Raw genomic sequence first — 6,000 nt, forward strand, 5'->3', positions numbered from 1 at the left:
GATCTACTAAGAGCTGCTCTAGCATGTCATGCTGTCCAGTGTCAACATATAAGTATGCCAGATGATTTGGATGTTGAAGATCTTGAAATGGAATTTACACTAGAACTGTGGATTTTGTCACATTTGCAGGTGGTGCTCGCCTCCCAGCATTTCATACTTGTGTTGGTGCCAACGATCAGTTACTTACAGCAGATTGGTACAAAGAACATGGTATGCTCCGGTTAATGTTTGGTGTGCTGTGTGTTATTTATGATTTACACATTGGCAGTCCCTATGTTGATTAGATCTGAGCCAGTATGTTTTTCGTCATCTGTACTTTCTTTTTGTTCAAAAAACATGTAGAGATGAGGGAAAAAACAGACTTGTTGATCCTCATCTGTACTTTGATCCGGTAATCAAGTCAACTTTTATATGCATTTCCATTTGGCTAGGTATTGAGCTTATTCTTAGAATGAATGTAATTTCTGTTGATGTGCGCCGGAAAACATTGGATACTTCTACTGGGGAAACAATGAGCTATGGAACTTTTATTGCTGCAACGGGTGCTCGGGTATGTTGATATTCTATCTGTGGTTACCTATGCTTGTTCGTTCTATTTTTAACTTAGCATGTATCCTAGTATGTGTAATTTTGTAGCGGATGCTACAACTTGTTGTTTTGGTCTTTTAAAATTGTAGGCCTTGAAGCTGGAAGAAATTGCTGGGACATTGGCAATCGCACCGTGTCCAGGCTAGCGGCCGCCGAGCAGTCGCGGAAGCGGCTCTGGCCCAGCGTCAAGCGGTGGTGGGAGCTGGATGACAAGATCGCCCAGATCAACGAACGCCTCGACATGATCGCCCAGATCAACGAACGCCTCAATATGATGAATGAATGTGTTTGTAACAGTTGACTACCGTCAATATTGTGTTTGTAACAGTTGACTGCCGTCAATAATGTCGCATTTAACTCAAATCGTAGAAAAATTTTGTTGTTTCTTTTGGATTTTTTAAGGAACCATGCCATCTTTGAAACTCAATTTTTACCCAGTTCAGTTTGTTTGGAAGTATTCATACTAGGTGCATCCTGTACGTATAGCTTGACAATATATCAATGGAGAACCATTTTTCCTTTAATATTTGGTTCGTAGATTATGTCATCGAATCAATCATATTTTGACAAACGAGCACTCACATGAAAAATATAAAACGAAACACAAGTGCAAAACCAGACTCACGTTCACAGAATAAGATATTACGGATATAAAATACACCAAGAATAGTGCAAGATATAACAATCTAAACCACAAGGAAATTTATTTAAATTAAACTAAGGGTCCTCAAAAATTCATCTAAGGCTCCTCAATATTGGCATTGTTGGCAGCGACCTTCTGTTTTAGTTCCTTGATCTGCCTAGACATTGCATTCTGATTCTTTCGTAGGAAGTCGATCTGGCTATCCAACATTTTGTACCTCCCATTGAGCAGCTTGATCTGTACTCCGTGGATGTAGGGGTCCGGCGGTAGCTCTACCGACTGTGGAATGAAAATAAAGATCACTAATTAGAGGTTTTTAACTGTTAGCGGATCTAATAATGTCAACTCACAATCCATATGGATTTGGAGTTAAACGTAAGGCCAAAGAACAACTGTTCAAGAACATACCTCATAGCTTGAATCGCTGTCGGTGGTCATATCTATGGACAGACATCCATTGACGCACGTGCGCAACTCTCGGTTTTCATAGTCCAAGCAGTTGCAACACAAGCCAAAGTTCATGCTGCAACACAACACAAATCATTATAACGTACCAAATGCCTTCCTTTGCATTTGTTGGCAATTAGCTTCTTGAAAGTGTCACGTTCACCCACATTAGTTGCCAACTTGTGGGCTTCGTATGTTCTTATATAAGATGTTGCATCTGTCTCCAGGTTGCTCAAATGAACAAAGGCATTTATGACCTGCAAAGTGTTGACTTAGTAGATAGTTGGTGTGATGTTGGTACTGATGACATGGATCTGAAATGATATTACCTCATCTGCTATAAAGCCACCTTGTGTGACATTTCCACGCAGCTGAACTGCTGTAAGAACATGACCATCTATGTCTACAACCTTAGCATAGTCATAACTCTTCCTTATGAAGAGGGCAGCGACTGTGTCAATTCTTTGCATATGGTAATCAGTGTCAATAATAGGTTTCCTTCGTTTGATATGTGCTGTAGAGTGGTCACCTAGCTGCTGCTCCACCTTTTCCACCGTACCATTTTCTTTAGTGGGTGGTTCAGCAAATATTTTTTCCTGTGTATCGTGGAAACGTTTTAAAGCTGGTTCCTGCAATTGATGTTTTTTTGTTAAATTACAAAGTATTGATTCTAGCATCAGCCGTGACCTAGTGATAAATGAACTTATCAAGATGCAATACCTGAACATGTGTAGTTTTAGGCATAGGTGCTTGAACTTGTGCAGATAATGGTATAGGTTCGTGAACATGTGTAGTTTTAGCAGTAGATTGGTCAAGAAGAAGCTGCACTAGGTGTCGGATTTCCTGTTTTTTTGACAATTTGTTAGAGAATGAAGCATTGATGGCTACATAAAAGGAGTACTATCATGCTGTTTACCTTGATCTCTGTTCTCATTTGTGCGTTATCAGTTTCAATCCTCCGCACCCTATCTTCCAGGCTTCTGTCCCTTTTCAACTTGTTAAACTCCTCCTTTTGTGATATCATTTGCATTTTAAGTTTGTATTCCATATCACATAATTTCCTTTCCACTTGCAGTGCAAGGTCTGTTGTGGCGTCATTCTTCCAATCTTCAAGGTTTTGCCTCTACATAATTAGGAAATAATATATTAGGCACACAAATGAGCTAGGGCACAAAAATAAATGTCAAACTAACTTGTTCGTTGCTTATATCCTGCTCGTGTACTGGTGAATTTGTCTTGTACCCCTCGGGTGCTGTTTTTGCTATTCGCTCGGGTGACATTGATGCTTTAGTTGCTTCTTTTTTTTGATGGATGGTTTGGCAATAAGGGGGCAACATAAGCTGCAAACAATTAAGATAGTTATATTGTGCATGTAAGAACATCAACCTTAATCATGCTATGTTTGCAAACTTACAGATGCTCCATGGATCCCTTCTTTATTGTAAGCACTCGTTCGAGTAGTCGCATTAGTTTCATCCCAGAACACCATCAGTGGTGGTTGGATTTTATTTTTTTTTAGTACTCGACCCCATATTTGCTGGCTGAAATAACGCGCTCCCAGTACCAAAACTATGAAAAAAAATCAAGGAAATGCATAAGACCCAAAATAATCAATGTTTATAGGTGTTGGTTGTCCCATATAGAACTGACCTGTAGCAAAGCCAAATTGCCTTGTATGCTTTTTTTGCCCTCTGTCTTGTAAGTACGCAATGAGTGGAATAAATGGTTCAGAGTGAATTGGCCCCAATTGAAATTTCGAATTTTTGATACATCTCGAACTACTTCTATATAACTCCAATCAACATAGATCGTTGTAGTTGATGCCAGAATCACACCAATTGTGAACAAGACAAATGCTCTTTTGAAATCATCGTCCTCAGGTTGTGATGTATCAATCATGTCTTCCAGCCCTCTTAGCTCAAGTTTGTTATTTGCAGCGGCATACCTCTTAAAGAATTCAGTTTTCACTATTACCTCTTCATTCTTTGCATTTTCACCGTAGATTTCTTTTTATTTGAAACTGACTTCACCTTTTTCTTCGGTGCCCCTCTGCCTGGCACATGCATCAGATAATGTGCTAAGCAGCCACACATAAGACTCAATAGTCTCCTGAGCAACAATTCCACAAGCAAAAAGAACCGTACTGCCATGGTGATTCACTCCAACAAAAGGAACAAGAGGCAGGTTGTATCGGTTCGTTTTGTACGTGCTATCAAATACGACGACATCACCAAATGCTCTGTAGTCAAGCCGACATTGACAGTCACACCAGATCAGTCCCTTCAGGTGCCCTTCCCTATCAGTCTTGTACTGGAAAAAGAAATCAGGATCTCTACGTTTGCATTCTGTCAGGTAACTGATGACTGTTTGAGCATCACCAGCGGCAACTGTCTCCAGCTTATTGCGATGGCAGAAATTGTACAGGTCCCTCATTGTATATCCAACCTTATCGTACCCACCGTACTGCTTTTGCACAATATCCATTATCTGGTGTTTGCGGATCCCAGAAATCTGCATCTCCAAAATCTCAGCTTTCTGATCATCGCTGATTCTTCTATGTGAACGCAGCAGACAAGCAACGTCTGGTTCCGCCATCGGATGGTTGTGTCCACCGATGAAATCCTTCACATACCACTGCTCTGTGCTCTGATCTCGTGCAATCACAAGTTTAGCACGACATCCAACACGAGTAATATTCCGTGGTTTCCGCTTCTTACTCTCCCTCTTCAGCTCCTTCTCTTCTCGAAAACCTTCACGACTGTAGACAAACTTCCGAAGGGTAATCTCATTATGGCCACTGTCCCACTCACAGTAGCTTCTCCTCACACTAAATCCTTTCTCCTTAGCATAGTTGTTATAAAACTGAAATCCTTCTTCTTCATTACCAAACATCTGCCTAACAATTTCATTGTACTCCAGCAAAGAACCAAAACCCGACATTTCCTCCTGCATCAATCAGCATGGCTAAAACTATGACATTGGTAACCCAGAAAGCAGGAAAAGCCCATTGTGTCACGCAAATCAAGTATTCTCATGGATAAGCAATCTAGTATTCTCATTGACTAAATTATGTTGTTGTAGTTACTGTGCCTATCTCATGCGCAATGATGTTCATCATAAACAGGGATCTCGGTCTGCAATAACATGGCTAGATATTTCCTACTCGGGTTGTGTGCAACTTCCCAGCTTCTGTACTACTTTTAAAAATTAGAACAACATTACTCTAGTGAACAAAATTAATAACTAGCAGACTCATTCGTTGTGGACTAGTCGAGCCCTAAAGCATGGTCTTCATCTCATTCATGGTCTACTCGAGTTCAAAACATGCACATTGCTGAGAATTCAGCTGCTGACCATGTTGAGATACCAACAGATGGTGCTAGTGATTGCGAAATTGATGTAAAACTTCTTAAGCTCGACATAAATCAAATGCAAACCAAGTGCATATGAGAAAAACCGTACCTTGCTACTGCGATTGGAGCTCGATTAGATCCACTTCGAAGAGTTCTCCAAGGGGGTGGGGGTGAACGGGTGAGCAATGGGGGCTAGCGCTGTCGACGGCGGAGGAGACCAGTGGGGGCCAAGGCCGCCTCAGCGTCTGCGATGACGGCACGGGTAGGGGCACGGTGCCAACAACGCTTGAAGGCGAGGGCAGGGCGTCGCTGTGGGGCGAGGGCAGCGCGCGCTGTGCGAGGGCGAGGGCGAGAGCAGGGCAGCGCTGTGCGAGGGCGAGGGCAGGGCGGCGCAGTGCGAGGGCGAGGGCAGGGCTGCGGCGGCGGCAGCCAAACACGCGAGCTGCGTGCGATTTGGGAGACCGGCGAGTTCGGGCGTGGGGTGGTGGAGTGAGAGCCCTATGCGAAATGACTAAATTGCCCTCGGACGAATTAAATCAAGAAAAAATGATATTTAGCGGAGACGATGAGAAGCGATGAGAAGCGATTCCAACCATTGTAAAAGGTCACTTATAATAAATTAGCTAATAATATTTTCTTTTATAGTTTATCGACCAAACGAACCGCTTTAACGTCGTCGACCCGCTGTTCCTGGAGTACTGGCGGACCTGGACGGCTGGACCGTGCAGTTGTGTTTGCTGCAGCGGTGCAGCCTGGAAAACACAACCATTGCGTACTGCTCCCCTTGTGGTACGCCCCAAGTTCCACTCTCCACTGCTGCAATCACTACTGGACCAAGCTCATCGATCAGCTCCTCCTATAAATCCACTGTACTACGCCCCATTCATCAGTCATCACGCAACATAACATATAATTGTTGGCATATTGCTTCCTCCGGCACAACACATTACACAACCACTCGGCAACACG

Source organism: Sorghum bicolor, chromosome 1, assembly GCF_000003195.3.
Source record: "Sorghum bicolor cultivar BTx623 chromosome 1, Sorghum_bicolor_NCBIv3, whole genome shotgun sequence".
NCBI classification, from domain to species: Eukaryota; Viridiplantae; Streptophyta; class Magnoliopsida; order Poales; family Poaceae; genus Sorghum; species Sorghum bicolor.